The 18,382-nt window shown below is 47.8% G+C and overlaps 1 protein-coding gene across 5 annotated transcripts in view; it reads left to right on the top strand.

Annotated features, from left to right (window-relative positions):
* LOC143286821 (SH3 domain-containing YSC84-like protein 1) overlaps positions 1-18,382 on the top strand; it is a 197,010-nt gene that overhangs the window by 139,939 nt on the left and 38,689 nt on the right. Inside the window, exons 8-9 of one of the 5 annotated variants that reach the window (XR_013055858.1) lie at positions 2,104-2,195; positions 7,337-7,522. The exons of 2 other annotated variants lie outside the window; for them this stretch is intronic. The gene's annotated coding sequence lies outside the window, so the exon portion shown is untranslated. Of the gene's footprint in view, positions 1-2,055; positions 2,196-7,336; positions 7,523-18,382 lie in introns of all 5 variants that reach the window. 2 more of the 5 variants (XR_013055860.1, XR_013055859.1) reach the window with 2 other exon arrangements.

The raw sequence follows: 18,382 nt of genomic DNA, 5'->3' as shown, positions 1-18,382 counted from the left end.
CCCCCATGACATTTGAGTCGGATACCTGATGGTGAATGTAAGCCTGTATGTGCCGTCCCCTCTAAGATGTTTCAAATGCCAGAAATTCGGACACGTGTGGGACCGATGCAAGGAGGAAGAGGCGTGTGGCACCTGTTCAAAGGCGGCGCACCAGGGCAAATGCGTCAGTCCAGCCCGTTGTGTGAACTGTGGAGGTGGCCACTCGTCCTCATCAAAAGACTGCCCCACCTGGAGAAAAGAAAAGGAAATCCAGAAGGTGAAGACAGAGAAGAAAATATCATTCTTTGAGGCAAGAAAACAAGTGGAGGCCACGTTGCCTAAGGCGTCTTACACCTCTGTCGTCAGACCCAAGATGGTGGACGTCGTGGTCCAGACGACGTCCACAGGGATGCAGATGGACGACGTGCCTACCTTGTTAGAACCGTTGGCCTTGGGTGGAGGTGCTGTGTCCACCCCTTCCCATACTGTACGGCGGTCCTCAGGGGCTGCTGGGCAGGAGCGGAAAGCCTCAGGCGGAGGCACGTTGTCCACCTCCCACCCCCCCCCCACCCCCCGTCCCCCTCACCCCGCCTCTCGTCTGCCTGGCCCTCGGGCTGGCGGGAGTGGCCAGAAACCCCCCGTACCTCCAAAACTCAAGGAGGGGAGGGTTGCGGCCTCGGCGGGATCGGGAAGAGCCAAGGTGGTGGATATTCCGGCTTGGTTGGAATCGGAAAAATTAAATTCCAAAAATAGATACGTGATCTTGGTCAACCTTGAGCCACCGCAAGCAGAGGAGCAGGGGGTAGCGATGGATTAGGCTGCTGCTTTACTTTTTTTTTTAAACCTTTTTAATGGCAGTGATCCACTGGAACATCCGGGGTTTCTACGCCAATTTCCAGGAACTTCAGCTGCTTTGTCGTGCCTTGAAACCTTCAGTGCTGGCGCTGCAGGAGACTCTGCAAAGAGATGGCAAGGTTTTATCTCTCTCTGGTTTTAACTCCGTTTTTAAACCCGCTCAACCGAAGCAAGAGGGATTGACGGGAGGTGTCGCTCTTTTTATACGTAAGTCCCTTTTATACAGTACAGTTCCTTTAAGCACCCCTTTACAGGCGGTGGCAGTCACACTTGAGAAAACCATCACTGTCTGCTCTCTCTACCTTCCTCCTTCCGTCCGTGTTCTGAGGCAGGACCTCATGAACCTGGTCGACCAGCTCCCACAACCGTTTCTACTGTTGGGCGACTTCAATGGACACTCCCTGCTCTGGGGAAGTGAGATGACATCAGCCCGAGGTCTTCTCTTGGAAAACCTTCTTTCTGATATGGACTTGTGCTGTCTTAACGACAAGTCTCCCACTTACCTTCATATGTCCTCTGGAAAGCTCTCGTGTTCAGATCTGTCGGTCTGCGATCCATCGTTGGTCCTGGACTACGAGTGGAAAATGCATGACGATCTGCACGGGAGTGACCACTTTCCTGTCGTCCTCCGCCCCACAGATGGAGAAGGTGACTCTCTGCCTGACCGCCTGAACTATGACAAAGCAAACTGGGGAATTTTTACTACGAAGATAAGAGCGGAGCTGCAGGAAGAAACAGTATTGAAAAGCAAGGACCCTGCTGACACTCTGACTCAGATCGTTTTAGATTGTGCCAAAGCAGCAGTCCCATCGTCTACCTCCAAGCCTCAGATGCCAAGAACGCCCTGGTTCAACGCGGAATGTCGGGAGGCCCATAAGTCTCAGAAGAGCGCAGACTTTGTTTCGTGATGTCCCTCCGTGGGCGCTGATGGACTTCTTAAAAGAAGTGAACATTTTTAACAAGATTTGAAGGTTTTAAACTATGGAAATTTTTTTTAAACTTTGGAGTGGAAAGTTTGAAGTGGTGACTCGTTTTAATTGGTTGTTTTTTTCTCCTTGTAGTAGTTATTAACGCGGCGATAGCCTTGAGATGGCCTTAGTGGTCGGCGAGGCTCTAAGCACCATAATTTCATTTCATTTCATTTCAAGCTGGCCATGGCTGTGTGGCCCCCCATCCCCACACCCATCTTATCTCTGAAGAGTTCACATTTTGTGTTCCCAGCCTGTGGAATGCTGGCTGTTTGAACATGTGCTGAACCATGACAATTAGGTCAGCTGGTGTGTGTCTCCTCATGGCCATTTACAAAGAGAGCTCGAAGTGGAGCCATCTTGTTGACACTTCATTGCTGAGAGGAGTGAAAGGTAAGATTTCTTGTTCATTTGTGTGTTTTTGCAATGGGTGAAAATGAATTAGAAAATATGTAAGACTGGAAAAGAGAGAAAAAAAACAAACAAACAAACAAAAAACAGCAGAGCAAACATTCAGAAACACTTGAACAGTGACTAAATATGACTTAAGCAATGATACTGATTTAGAGCCAATGCCTGGAAGTTCATGTTCTGACTGTACCTGTACCAGTTTTGTTTATGCAAAGTCTGTGAGTGTGACCAAATATAGTGAATGTGCTTTTGAGGAAAATTGTTTGGGAATAAGTGTGATGTCTGAATCTTTAGGAATAGAACACAAAAGTATATATCGTATAACACTTAGGAGGCTGAGTCAGAAGGGAGAGAGGGTTCTGAGAGTGGTGTTAGGGGGGTGGTGGTGGATGGCATGGATGAGAATAACCTGTATGTGTTTGTCTCAGTGTCTGCTTGTGTATGATTATATTTCAGTGTACATACTTTCTTAACTTACCTGTAACTTAGCATTAACTTATTAATTACATTTTGTTTTATTCAATTAATGAAATAATATTTGCACATTTTGAAAAGTGATAATCTGTACATGTGTTTCAACTATAAATCAGTCTTGAGTCTTGAATCTTATGTAACTGAACAGTTAACATGGCACTGGAAATTCTGCTGCTGATACTTTTGAAAGATTTGTTTATGATTCAGGGACATATATGTTCATTCAGCCAAAGCAATGTACTACTGTACTGTGCATGCATATTTTATATTTAATAAATGTTGATGGTGTAACATCAGGTTATAACGGGAGGAACTAAAAAGCCAATATCCAGTAAACTGTGGGTGCGCAGATGACTGGTCAGGCCAATCTGCGCCCGGAAGGTTCTGACGCAGTGTGGACAGGGGATGGTGGCGGCTGTCGGGGACTTGCTGGCACTACTTTTCCTGGCCTGTCTGCGTTGCTCTGCTGCAGCGATTCTGTTGGCCTCACAGGATTTGGCGCCTTTGTGGACAGCTGAATGCCACTTTGGTCTGTCCATTGCATTCAGCTCCCATGTGTCATGGCTGATGTTGAAGGCCTTCAGAGAAGCTTTCAGAGTGTCTTTGAAGTGCTTCTTTTGGCCTCCATGGGAGCGCTTGCCATGTTGGAGTTCGCCGTACAGCAGTTTCTTGGGGAGCCGGTGGTCTGGCATGCGAACTACATGGCCTGCCCAGCGCAACTGGGCCTGCATCAAGATGGTGTAGATGCTGGGCAAGTTTGCACGAGTGAGCACCTCTGTGTCAGGGATCTTCTCTTGCCACTTTATGCCAAGAAGTTTTCTGAGGCTGGTGGTGTGGAAGTGGTTCAGCTTTTTGGCGTGGCGTTTGTAGACCGTCCATGATTCACATCCATAGAGCAGTGTGCTGAGAACTATGGCCTTGTATACTTTGAGCTTCATCTCCAGGGTGATGCCTCTCCTGTTCCAAACGTTCTTATGGAGTCTGCCGAAGGCAGCGCTGGCTTTGGCGAGTCTGGCATTCACCTTGTCGTCGATGACAACTGCGAGAGAGTGTACTGCCCAGGTATGTGAACTTGTCCACCGTGTTCAGTCGTTGCCTGTTGATGAAGATGTTTGGTTCAACGTAAGGCTTTCCTGGAGCTGGCTGGTGCATCACCTCAGGTCTCCTTTGTGCTGATTGTGAGGCCAAAGTTGTCACAGGCAGCAGAGAACTTGTCGACACTGTGTTGCATGTCAGCTTCAGAGGCAGCGTTGAGAGCTCAGTCATCAGTAAACAGGAAGTCGTTGACGGTGTCTGTCCTCACCCTGGTTTTTGCTTGAAGCCTCCTGAGGTTGAAGAGTGAGCCATCTGTGCGGTACCTAATGCCAATGCCTACGTCAGCGTCTCTGAAGGCATCTGTCAGCATGGCTGAAAACATGAGACTGAACAGGGTGAGGGCAAGAACACACCCTTGCTTGACTCCGTTGGAGACAGGGAATGGTTCTGAAGTCTCTCCGTTGTCTTGGACTCGGGCCAGCATCCCATCGTGTAGTTGCCGTATGATGGTGATGAACTTTCTGGGACATCCATACTTCGCCATGAGGCCATCTCTGCTAACGGTATCGAAGGCCTTGGTCAGATTGACATAGGCGGAGTAAAGGTCGGCGTTCTGTTCCTGACACTTCTCCTGGAGCTGCCTGGTAGCAAACACCATGTCAATAGTCCCGTGTTCTTTCCGGAAGCCACACTGTCTCTCTGGTAGGAGACCTTGCTCAAGGTGTGCTATGAGACGGTTGAGTAACACTCTGACCAGAGTCTTGCCTGCGATGGACAGCAGGGATATTCCACGATGGTTGTCACAGGCCTGACGATTTCCTTTGCGCTTGTACAGGTGTATGATGGAAGCGTCTTTGAAGTCCTGTGGAACTGCCTCATGCTGCCAGATGAGCTGGAACAGCTGATGAAGCTTCTCAGTCAGCGCCATACCACCTTCTTTGTAGACCTCAGCTGGAATGGAGTCTGAGCCAGGGGCTTTGTCATTGGATAGCAGATGGATAGCTTTCTGGGTCTCCTCCAAAGTTGGAATGGCATCCAACGACTCACTGACTGGCACCTGGGGGAGTCGGTCGATGGCTTCATCATTGATGGTGGAAGGGCGGTTCAGTATGCTGTCAGAGTGTTCAGCCCATCTCTCAAGGATCCCGTCTTTGTCAGTGATCAGGGTAAAACCATCAGCACTGAGGAGTGGAGCAGATCCGGAGGTGGTGGGACCGTAGACTTCTTTCAGGCCGTTATAGAAGTTCTTCATGTCGTTCCTGTCTGCAAAGCCCTGGATCTCATCAGCTTTGTTGTTCAACCAGGAATCCTGCATCTGCCGCAGCTTCAGCTGGATGGTGCTGCGTGCGCTCTTCAGTATGTCTTTCTTTGACTGTGACTTGGGATCTTCAATGTGGGCTCTGTAGGCTTGGCGTTTGTCTTCTAGCAGCTGCTTGATCTCAGTGTTCTCATCAAGCCAGTCTTTGTGCTTCCTGGCAGAAGGCCCCAGGCACTCCATGGCAGTGTTGTACACCGTCTCATGCAGTGCGCCCCATGCTGCCTCCACATTCTGGTTGTCCAGCACGGTGGACTCAAGGCGTTCCTCCAGGGTGTCAGCAAAGCTCTGCTTGATGTTGCCTAGCTCCAGCTTGTTGACATTCAGGCGTTTGGGTGCTTTCATGCCCTGAGGCCGTCTCTTGGGCTGGATGCGGAGGTTGAGCTTGGAGACGATAAGGCGGTGGTCTGTCCAGCACTCGCCGCCACACATGGCCCTCGTGACTCGTGTGTCCTGCCTGTCCCTCTTCCTGACGATGACAAAGTCGATGAGATGCCAATGCCCTGAGCGAGGATGCATCCATGACATCCTGTTATGGGTAGGGAGGCAGAAGACAGTGTTTGTGATAAGAAGGTCGTGCTCAGCACATGTCTGGAGAAGTAGTTGGCCATTGCTGTTAAGTTACCAACCCCATGCTTCCCAATCACGCCTTCCCAGGAGGTGCTGTCACAGCCAACTCTTGCGTTAAAGTCACCAAGAATGATGAGCTTGTCTGTGTTGGGAACAGTGGTGATGACAGCGTTCAGGTCCTCGTAGAACTTGTCCTTGATCTCATTCGGGTTGGTCATGGTGGGCGCGCAGGTGCTGACAATGGTGGTAAACTTCTTCCCATTGTATAAAGGGAGTTTCATCGTCATCAGGCGATCGTTCACTCCTTTCGGGGGGCCAGCCAGCTTGCCAACGAGGGTTGTCTTCACTGCAAAGCCAATTCCAGCCTCATGTCTCTCCTCAGGTCCCCGACTACTCCAGAAGAAGGTGTAGCCTGCGCCTCGCTCACAGAGTTCGCCTTCTTCTGTCAGTCTGGCCTCACTTAAGGCAGCGATGCCGATGTTGTACCTGGCTAGTTCACTCGCAATGAGTGCTGTGTGTCTCTGTGGTCTGGCTGAGTCACCTCTGTCCAGAAGCGTACGCATGTTCCATGTGGCAATGGTCAATGGGGTGCTCCTTGTTTTCTTCTTTCTTTCCTTTGTGTATCGACCGCTTGAGTAGGGTCCCCATCAGCCGCGGTATGCTGACTAGGGTGGTGTGGAGCAGGCAATGTTTAGGGCACCTTTTCTAGCCCCTTCCTCATGCCATGGAGGTGAGCAGTGCTGTCCTGAAGAGGGCTGCTCAGTCGCTCAGGGGGCTGCCGATCTCCACTGCTGCTCCAGTCGGTGAAAAACGACCCTATGGCCTGATCTGCTTGTGTGCAGGTCCATGGCTACGACTGCCAGTGTACCCACACCTGTCGCTTCGTCGCTCGCCTGTCGCCACAGGGCTTGGGGAAAATGATGGTATGGGATGAAGGATGACTGATGACTTGCGCGATGACTTTGTTCATAGTGAGGAAGAGTTGCGCACCGTCGACCTCACTCTCTTGTCCGAGACCCTCTGTATCCAGTGGCAAGACGAGGTCAAGACGACTGGAGATGGAAACGGATGCAGTGGATGACCACGATGTCCTATGTGCCTCATCCTGCCCTCAGCACTCCGCAGTGCTCTGCTGCAACTGCCTTCCTCTTTGTTGAACCATGAAAGTTTCTTCCGCAGAGTCCGCTGGATCCAGTCTTCACATGCTTGGGTAGACAAGCCCTAACTTACCGTGGGTTTGAAACCCGTCAGCTACCCTCACCTAGTTTAGCCAACCTGTCAAAGCCATTGCCCGGGGGTTGGGCGCTGCCGCATGCTAGCAGCTTCTAGGACCCATAGGTGAGAGCTGGGTGCCGGTGGGGACCAACAGAGGATGAACCACTCCCGGAAGAGTGTCACAAGCCCCCCCTCTAGAGGTACTACCCCTCCCGTGCACCCCCTAGATAGGGCAGTGGTGTTGGTCATTTAGTGAGTGTTAGTCACATAGTATTTGTTTCTGCGTATGGTGTTGGCGTAAATGTAAGGCCAAATTAAGACAAAAGGTGTGTGTGTGTGTGTGTGTGTGTGTGTGTGTGTGTTTGAGTTAGATGGATTAGATAGGGTGGTGGTGAAGAACACGCTTGTGAGAGTGTGTTATCTGTCCAAGTCTAAAATATGTGATAATGAATGAATAAATAAATGTCCTTTTATGCTTGCTTGTTTCATTAGACCTTTATTCTTTGTGTTTCAGAACCTGAACAGAGGGACACAGACTTATGAATTCATGAGGAAACAATACCCAGGAAACAAAAACTTCAGCTGCACAGTCATCAGAATGATACCCAGAAGACATCAGACCATGAAAATGGGAAGGAGCAGGACAGATCAGTCTGCCATTGGAGAACTCTTCTGCTCTTTCCTCCAGTCAGCAGCAGTGGTAAGTGATACGTCAATTATGAGAGAGAGATTTTTTCTGGTAGATATTTGCCAGCGGGGACTTTTTCTTGCTATGGATTCTTTTACATGCCTTAACTAGCTGAGTAGGAAAAGTATTGTATACTATTGGTATTAGTTTAATTGTATCACACTATAAGTCTACTGAAAATACTCAGGGCCAGTGGAAAGAAAATGTAGTACAAAGAAATTACACTGTAATGATATCACACTGTCAACTGAAAAGTGAAAATAATCGACCTGTACAAAGAAAATAGCACACTGATAATCTGACAGTAATATATATATATATATATATAAAATGGTTATAAGTCGTGGTTGTATGTTTGTGTGTTAGTCACTTAATGTTTGTGCGTTTGGTCTTGGATTGACATGAATATGAGGCCAAATTAAGACAAATTGCCTAATTGGAACTGCGTAGAATCAGCTCTATCCGCCACTATCTCTCAACCGATGCAACCAAGACACTTGTATGCTCTCTGGTTCTCTGAAGGTTGGATTACTGTAACCCTCTTTTGGTCGGTCTTCCCAAATATCTATTAGACTCCAAAGTAGTATAAGGGATGGGGGTTCTATATGTAACGGATTTAAGCGCCCATAAGGCACAACAACGCCTTAAACCATAAAAACGAAAAACCCGCGCGATCCGGATTTAAGCGCCCATAAGGCGCAACAACGCCTTAAACCATAAAAACGAAAAACCCGCGCAATCGTTTTTTTTCGGCTTAAAAAGGTGTATGGAGAGCCAAATCACTAGATAAAAAAAATGATGGTTAAATATGTGTATGGAGAGCCAAATGGTCATGGGGGTTCTGGTTCATAAGAGAGGAGGTATCAAGTGGGTCAACCGTTCACATATGAACGTTTGACCTAGTTAGCTTTTTGGATGGTATCAAGTGGGTCAACTGTTCACATATGAACGTTTGACCTAGTTAGTTTGAGTACGCGCGATCCTTAAATATGTGTATGGAGAGCGAAACGGTCGCCCCGTTCCCCGCGTGTGTGTGTGCGTGCTGGCAAGCTAGCGACCCCTCCCGAAACCTGGAGGGGGTCAGGCTGGTGTTCTCCTGACCCACTCCCGGGAGGGTCACTACCTTGTCGTGGTCGGGAGGCTTAGTGGCCAGTGATCGAGCGAGCTATGTCGGCGGGGGCATCAGTGCTTCTTGGGGTTTGGTGCTCTGGTCCCAGGTCTTAATTGACAGCCTACATAGCCATCGTAGCTGTTAGGGCTGAATAAGTGGTGGTTTTGTACTGATGCCCCTGATAGGGCTTCCCATGCCGAACAGGTCGTGAGTGAGGCCCAAACTAAACGTGACCCACTGTCCCTTTCGCTATTCTTTGTTCTTCTTTTTACCGCCTCTTTTCTGTCCTCAGCTCCCCATCAAGCCTTCTTTTCCACATTCTTTTTTCTCTGCGGCCTTCTTTAGGCCCGCCGTGTTTGCCGTGCGGCGCGACCTGTGATGGAGGGGAATGAGATCCTGGGGATTGAGAGAGCACGCTGCTCTCAACACATCCCTTTGGCTCGGACCTCTCCTAAGACAGGCGGCACACATTGGCCCGTGTGTGTCAATCGGCTACCCCTTCGTGGGGCTGGGTCAAGACTGGCAGTTTAGTGGCTGACGAAGGTAACCCCCGTAGTGCTCGGCTCTCTGTCCCCGGGAGCTGGGCATGATCGGGGGGGAGCACGTTGGAGCTGGGCTGCTGGTTGTATATCCCTCCTGAAACCTGGAAGGGGTCAAGCTGGTGTTCCCTTGACCCTGGCCCCTAAGTTGGACCCCATGGTGGGTGGGTAAGGGAGGGATGAATTCACATTTTTCTTTCAACATGAATCCTAAACAAATACACACCCCCAAACTCGGAAAAAGACGACGACAGGGAACGGACGACTCAGACTCTGAGTCGGAGGTCGTCGAGACCTCTGGTTTTTGGCCATCGTGGCTGGTGATGGAGGGCGCTGATGACGACAAGCCCTTGTCGGTTCTCAGCCCCTTCGCTGTCCAGAAGGGCTTTCAGTGTCTGGCAGGATCGCTCAGATCCATCAAGAGGCTGAGGAGCGGAGCGTTTTTAGTACAGACAGAATCCAAAAGACAGACACAGCTCCTTCTCAAGGCGACCACTTTCGTGGATAGGGCAGTGAAGATTTCCCCTCACAAAGGTCTCAACTGCTCAAAGGGAGTCATCAGATGCCCGGAGTTGAAAGGTGTGTCTGAGGCCGAGATCAAGAGCGAACTGTCCTCTCAGGGAGTGACCGATGTGTACAGGGTGACGGTGAGGAAGGGGTCGGACAGAGTCCCGACCAACACTTTCTTCCTCACCTTCTGCTGCCCGGATGTCCCCAAGGACATTCGGGTCGGATACCTGCTAGTTAATGTCAGCCTGTACGTACCGTCCCCTCTGAGATGCTTTAAGTGTCAGAAATTCGGACACGTGAGAGACAGATGTAAGGAGGAAGAGGCGTGTGGCACCTGTTCGAAGACGGCGCACCAGGGCGATTGCGTCAGTGCAGCCCTGTGTGCGAACTGCGGAGGTGGCCACCCGTCCTCATCGAAGGACTGCCCCGCCTGGAAGAAAGAAAAACAAATTCAGAAAGTCAAGACAGAACAGAAAATTTCCTTCTTTGAGGCAAGGAAACAGGTGGAGGCCGCGTCGCCTAGGACGTCGTATGCCTCTGTCGTCAGATCCGGGACGGTGGACGTCGCGGTCCAGACGACGTCCACAGGAACGCAGACGGACGACTTAACCGCCTCGTCGGAACCGTTGGCCTTGGGTGGAGGCGCTGTGTCCACCCCTTCCCATCCTGCGCGGCAGTCCTCAGGGGCTGCCGGGCGGGAGAGAAAAGCCTCGGGCGGAGGCACGTTGTCCGCCTCCCGCCCCACCCCACCCCCCGGCCCCCCTCGCCCCGCCTCTCGTCTGCCTGGCCCTCGGACTGGCGGAAGTGGCCGGAAGCCCCCCGCACCTCCAAAACCCAAGGAGGGGAGGGCTGCGGCCACGGCGGGATCGGGAGGGGCCGAGGTGGTGGATATTCCGACCCGGTCGGAACCCGAAAAATTTATGTCAAAGAACAAATATTCCATCCTGGCGGACCTTGAGCCACCGCAAGTGGAGGAGCAGGGGGGTAGCGATGGAATAGGCTGCTGCTTTATTTTTTTTTAAAAAAAACCTTTTTAATGGCAGTGATCCACTGGAATATCCGGGGATTCTATGCCAACTTCCAGGAACTCCAGCTGCTTTGTCGTGCTTTGAAACCTTCAGTGCTGGCACTGCAGGAGACTCTGCAAAGAGATGGCAAGGTTTTATCTCTCTCTGGTTTTAACTCCATTTTTAAACCCGCTCAACCGAAGCAAGAGGGGTTGACGGGAGGTGTCGCTCTTTTTATTCGAAAGTCCCTTTTATACAGTACAGTTCTTTTAAGCACCCCTTTACAGGCGGTGGCAGTCAGAGTCACGCTCGAGAAAACCATCACTGTCTGCTCTCTCTACCTTCCCCCTTCCGTCCGTGTTCTGAGGCAGGACCTCATGAACCTGGTCGACCAGCTCCCACGTCCGTTTTTACTGTTGGGCGACTTCAACGGACACTCCCCGCTCTGGGGAAGTGAGATGACATCAGCCCGAGGTCTTCTCTTAGAAAACCTTCTCTCTGACATGGACTTGTGCTGTCTTAACGACAAGTCTCCCACTTACCTGCATCTGTCCTCTGGAAAGCTCTCGTGTTTAGATCTGTCGGTCTGCGATCCATCGTTGGTCCTGGACTACGAGTGGAAAGTGCACGACGATCTGCACGGGAGTGACCACTTTCCTGTCGTCCTCCGCCCCACAGATGGAGAAGGTGACTCTCTGCCTGACCGCCTGTACTACGACAAAGCAGACTGGAGTTTTTTTACCACCAAGATAAGAGCGGAGCTGCAGGAAGAAACAGTATTGAAAAGCAAGGACCCTGCTGACGCTCTGACTCGGATCGTTTTAGATTGCGCCAAAGCAGCAGTCCCATCGTCTACCTCCAAGCCTCAGGTCCCTAGAACGCCCTGGTTCAACGCGGAATGTCGGGAGGCCCGCAAGTCTCGGAAGAGAGCGCAGCGACGCGTCTTTCGGAGACCGGAGTCCGATAGCGTTCGAACCCATCAACAGCTGAGGGCGAAAGCCAGGTATGTTTTTAAAAAGAGCCAGAGGAAGTCTTGGAGAGATTTCTGCTCTTCCTTAACCTCCAACACACCCAAGAAGAAAGTGTGGAGGGTTTTAAAAAGAATTAAGGGCAAAAACGCATGCCCGACCTTCCACCATCTTAAACTTTCAGACGCTCTGGTCACAGAGAAGAAAGCAGTTGCCAATTTGCTTGCCTCCACAATAGAACAGAACTCGAGATCTGCTAACAAATCTGCTCGCTTTCTTAAAACAAAAAACCTGTCAGAAAAAACACCATGTAACTTCTTTTCCGACAACACAGAGAATTACAACCTTCCTTTCACAATGAACGAACTTAAATCTGCCCTTCAGACCTGTACGGATTCCTGTCCAGGAATGGACGAAGTCCATTATAAACTCCTAAAGCACCTTCCCCAAACCTGTCTGGACACCCTGCTTAAAGTTTATAACCACATCTGGGTCACAGGCTTCTTTCCACCCTCCTGGCGGAAAGCCCTCATAATCCCGCTGCCGAAACCGGGAAAAGACCCCTCGAACCCCTCCAACTACCGCCCAATTGCACTGACCAGCTGCGTCTGCAAACTGATGGAGAAGATGGTCAACGGTAGACTGATGTGGAAACTAGAGACCGACGGCCTTCTGGCAAAGGAACAGTGCGGTTTCCGCAAGCATCGCTCTACCGTTGACCATCTGGTTCGTCTGGAAACCACGATAAGAAATGCTTTCGTCAACAAACAACATGTGGTGGCCATATTTTTTGACCTGGAGAAAGCTTACGATACCACGTGGAAATTTGGTATTCTTTCCGACTTGCACAAGCTCGGCTTCCGAGGACACCTGCCTCAGTTTATCCACAATTTTTTACAAGACAGACAATTCCAGGTGAGAGTCGGCACCACCCTGTCCGACATTCACGAGCAGGAGCTTGGTGTCCCGCAGGGGAGAATCCTGTCGCCGGCTCTGTTCAGCATCAAAATTAATGACATCGTTCAATCCGTTCAGAAAGGATCGGACAGCTCGCTGTTCGTGGATGATTTTGCCTTATATGCAACCGGCAGCACGTACGCCAGCATCCAGCGACGGCTTCAGCTCTGCGTCAACAAAATCCAGTGTTGGGCAGAGGAGAATGGCTTCACATTTTCGTCCTCCAAAACTGAATGCATCCACTTTCATAATTTTCGCCAATTCTATCAGGACCCTGAAATCCGTCTGGGAACATCCACCATCCCGGCGGTGAAGGAAGCCAGATTTCTAGGGGTCGTCTTCGATCAGAAGCTGAATTTTCTCAGCCACATTAAACAGCTGAAAATATCTTGCCTAAAAGCCCTGAACATCATCCGAGTTGTGGCACACACGAACTGGGGTGCTGATAAGAGGACTCTCTTGCACCTCTACAGAGCCCTGGTCCGGTCCAAACTGGATTATGGAAGTGTCGTATACGGCTCGGCCAGACCGTCCTACCTGAAACTGTTGGACCCTGTACACCACCAAGGGCTCCGTCTCAGCTTAGGTGCTTTCCGCACCACCCCTGTGCACAGCCTGTACGCAGAGGCGGGGGAACCGCCTCTTTCCAACCGCAGACTGAAGCTGACCCTGAACTATTATTTGAAATTGTTTTCGGAACCTACAAACCCTGCTTACGACGCTGTATTCAACAACCCTTTCGATAAGAAATTTACAGACAACCCAAACTGCATACCTCCTCTCGGACTCCGCATTCAGTCGCACTTGGAAAATGCCGATCTGGATGTCGGTGGCATCTCAGATTTCTCTAAGTTCCCTGACAGCCCCCCGTGGACCTTTACAACACCTGAGGTCCGATTCGATCTGGCCTCGTACCGTAAGGACACCACCAGTTCTCTGGCCTACAGAACCTACTTTTCGGAACTGTGCCACAAATTCCCCACCTTTCAAGGCATCTTCACTGACGGTTCCAAGTCAGAGGACGGAGTCGCCGCATCTGCGTTCTGTCCCGCCTTTCCTGACCGGCCCTCAACGGAACACATCCTGTCTGACAGCTCGGTATACACCGCGGAACTGACCGCACTGGTCCTGGTGTTAAAAATGGTTCTCTCTTCCAAACAGAAGAGATTCATGATCTTTTCCGACTCCTTATCAGCCCTGGAGGCGATCGCCTGCAGGAATATCACTCATCCCAAACTGCTGGAATTTTATGAAACTTTTACTCTCGCAACGAAGAAAGGATACGAGGTTGTGTTGGCCTGGGTTCCCGGACATGTTGGCATTCGTGGTAACGAAAGGGCGGACCTGCTGGCCAGGAACGCTGTAAAGAAAGAATTGTCCAGATCCTTGGTACCCTATACAGACATGAAGCGGAAGGTCAATACTTACGTTAAGGATCTTTGGCAAGAGAAGTGGAACACCCAGATGGACAACAAGCTCTTCCAGATCCGTCCGGACCTGGGGGAGACCCTCCCTTCGGGGGTGAAGAACAGAAAGGAGGAATCTGTGCTGTGCAGACTGCGTACGGGGCACACTTTTTTTACTCATTCTTACTTGTTGAAGGGGGAGGAGGCCCCTCGATGCGTTCCCTGTGACGAGCCTCTCACCGTGAAACACGTGCTCCTTGACTGTTGGGATCTGCATGACGTTAGACGCAGACATTACACGGCGGTTTCTTTGAAGACTTTGTTTCGTGATGTCCCTCCGTGGGCACTGATGGACTTCTTAAAAGAAGTGAACCTTTTTAACCAGATTTGAAGGTTTTAAACTATGGAAGTTTTTTTTTTAACTTTGGAGTGGAAAGTTTGAAGTGGTGACTCGTTTTAATTGGTTGTTTTTTTTTTAGCCTTGTAGCAGTAATTGACGCGGCGATAGCCTTGAGATGGCCTTAGTGGTCGGCGAGGCTCTAAGCACCATAATTTCATTTCATTTCAAGCTAGCGACCACTCGGCGTGTGTGGCCCGAGTTGGGACGGGATCAATAGCTAAGAGTGTGGTCCCGCCCGCGCGCACAGCCTGCCTCGCAGATCTTCCCACCCGCGCGCATGGCTTGTGATCACCCTTTTAGAGAAATACATTATATTGTAAATATAGAAAAAATGCCTTTTCCGCATAACATTTGCGAGTACCCCAAAGTTAAAACAAGTGGAGTATGCGGCCGACCTTGCATGGGACTCTATTGCAAAGATCATATTAAATGCCATAGAAAAGGAATGCCACTTCCAGTACTTCGTTTAAAATGCAACCTTTATGTACGCACGAAGTATGCTATTTGTTGTACATGTAAGTATAAAAAAGAGAAGCCTCCTCCCGTGGAGAAAAAGATTGATCCTATACCCGATTGTGGAGAACATTCAAGCGACTCTGAGGATGAGGATTATGCTTCTGATGATGATGATGAAATTGACCCTTTTGAAGCCTATTCTAGAGGGTATTGTTACGAAGCTTAACTTGAATAATGGGAAGATAAGCTATTAACACACTACTCAACAAAGCTGACAGGCAGATGTAGCAATGTAATAACAAATCTTCCAGGTTCGTTGATTTTTTAAGTGTCAGACGCTTCATCCACAGTAACCATAAGTACACCAGTTCTTAAAGTTCAAACGAAGACAAAGTTTTAATTCTCAAATGAAAAAAAAACAATATACGAACTAGCTTCCAACTCACAGGTTTGTTCCAAGGTTCTCTTTTCTATTGGACATCAATTTTCCATCGATGAAAATCTCATACGAACACTCAATATTACTGTCCCTTTTCTTCTAATCTAACACTGGGTACTAAACTTCAACACACACTCGTGTTCTAACCTAGAACTTTCCAATTAACAAACTCTTGACTGCACCCCGGCCCCGCATTCCACGAATCGAACTTCCTTCAACTTTTCTGCCCTGTCCATACCCACGCGCCCATAAGCCTTTCCTTCTGGCAGGTAGAATTATCAGTCGCTCGGTTGATGACTTGAAATATTCTGGACTTCGCTGCGAGCGGTGAAGAAACCGTTTTTCCCTGCTGTCTGGGCTGAAGCGTCGTTCGCTCATTGAAATCGCTGATCGACTCAACGCCGTTTTATGATGTGGTTCCTATAGCAATGACCTTTCAATGACGTGTTTTCCTATCAGCCCTACGTCATCGTACCAAGACTTTGCTAACCACGCACGTCATGATAATTCTTTCCTTGCATTCATTTTCTTAATTGTAACAGGTATATTCCACCCTTTGGTGGAGTTATCATTGGATTCAGAGATTGATCAGCTTGTGAAATCCTATTAGAGAAAAGATTATATATAGAACATATTGAGAGTAAAAATGGCGCAACGATATTCTGAAAAGTATTACCGTGATCTTGCTTCTAAAAAAGAGATTCCTAATCATGAATCTATGAATAAAACTGAGTTGATTAAAGCACTGGGGTTTGATGCTTTGGAGGGGGAGACTAATGCTACGCTTAAAGATATTGCACGAAAGCTCAAAATTCATGGTTTTAGTAGAATGAAAAAAGATGAACTTATTAAAATTATACGTAAACTACAACATAAAGCTGAATCCACGGAGGAGTTTGGTAGTATTATTAAAAATTATAAACTTGCGGCTCTTCCAAATGAAATAGATCCGCTTTCGTTTATGATGAGTAAAGTGGACACTATTAACCAAAGAGCTATTCCACTGACCAAACAAAATATTGTTTTAACGGTGGAGTTTGCTCAGATTAAAAATGATGATACTACTGTAGCTGTATTTCGATCGGAATATCAAAGTATTATTGATGTTGTTGATGATCAAGATATTGAAAAACAAATAAAACATATTTTGTTAAAAATAGAAAATTTTACAAATGAAGGTTCAGGATGGTTCATTAAAAGAATCTTTAGTTTATGGGTGAATAGAGTTTCTATTACATCTCCAGGATCCTTTATTGAATCACCACAGTGGTTAAAAAATAAAAGAGCTGTGATTAATATTAAAAATAAAGATGATTAATGTATAAGACATTGTTTACGTGCACACAAGTTTCCAACAAAAACGAATTCTAATTTAACTTCTGCCTATCCTTCTGATGATGGGTTAAATTTTGAAAATATTGACTTTCCTACACCTATAAAACAAATTACAAAGATTGAGACTCAAAATAATATTGCTATTAATGTATACTATTTAAAAAATAAAACGATTGAACGTGCAAGAATATCAAAACAACCCGCCAACATGGAGCGTATTAAACTTCTTATTATAGAAAATGAAAATGGTGGACAACATTATACTTATATTAAGAACTTTAACAGACTACTTAGTAATACAAACAAACACAAAGCAGCAATGTACTTTTGTGAGTATTGCTTGACAGGTACAACATCATCAGAACTTTTAGAAGAACATATTAAGCGATGCGCGCAGATCAACCACAAGAACTATTCTCGCGTTGAGATGCCATCGGAGAAGACAAAAATGATCAAATTTACCAATTTTCAAAATCAAATGCAAGTTAGTGATGTGATATATGCTGATTTTGAGGCGATTTGTAAAGAAATAAAAGACGATTCCGATTCGAATAATACCATCAAAGAAAGCGAACACATCATCTCGTCATACGGGTTTGTGCATGTTAGGTCTGATGGAAGGGCGTACAAACCGCAACTATTTCGTGGTGAGAATGCGGTCAGTCATTTTCTCGAAAAACTTCGAATAATATATTATCATACTGTCAAGGAATTGAAAAAACCAGTTCCAATAAAGGTGACCAAAAAAGATAACGAATCGTTTGAAAACGAACGAGTTTGTTGGATATGTAGAGGGGAACTACTCGCAAATGATAAAGTAAGAGATCATGACCATATCACAGGGAACTATAGAGGTGCCGCGCATGCATCGTGTAATCTTAAATTGAGAATAAAACCCGACGAATTTGTGTTGCGACTCTCACGCGATCATTTCGGAGCTCGCGAACAAAGGTGGTGGTAGAATTACGTGTATCGCGAATAATAAAGAGAAGTACATCACATTCAGTTGGAGAAGGTTGAAGTTTTTAGATAGTTTCGCATTCTTGAGTTCGAGTCTCGACCAGCTTGCGAAGAACCTTCCGGATGATAAGAAGTTTTTAACGCGCGAACATTTCACAGATGAGGAGGAGTTCAAGCTCGTTACGAGAAAAGGAGTCTTTCTGTACGAATATATTACCGATTAGAGTAAATACGAAGATACAAAACTACCAAAGAAAAGTCATTTCTTTAGTAAACTTAACAACACGGATATATCAGAAAGTGACCACAAGCATGCCAAGAATGTGTGGAAGAAGTTTAAATGTAAGAATCTAGGTGATTATAACGATCTGTACTTAGTCACTGATGTGCTGTTACTTGCCGATGTGTTCCAGAATTTTAGAAATACGTGTTTGCGAACTCATAATCTCGATCCTGTTCATTATTACACGCTTCCCGGAATGTCTTGGGATGCTTTACTCAAGAGTACGGAAATAGAACTCAAACTGTTGACGGATATCGAACAATATAACATGATAGAGGCGGGAATACACGGTGGAATCAGTATGACTGTAAGAAGATACGCGGAGGCTAATAACAAGTATATGAAAGATTACAGGCCTGAAAAAACGGATTCGTATATCATGTATCTCGACGCGAACAACTTGTATGGTTGGGCGATGTTACAAGCTTTACCCACGGGTGGATTTATCTGGGATAACGATGCCAATCTCGAAAAGATTCTAAATCACCCCGACGATGATGA

This window comes from Babylonia areolata, chromosome 10, assembly GCF_041734735.1.
Source record: "Babylonia areolata isolate BAREFJ2019XMU chromosome 10, ASM4173473v1, whole genome shotgun sequence".
NCBI lineage: Eukaryota > Metazoa > Mollusca > Gastropoda > Neogastropoda > Buccinidae > Babylonia > Babylonia areolata.
The sequence above is the reverse complement of the archived record's forward strand: the minus strand, read 5'-3'. Positions and strand labels throughout refer to the sequence as shown.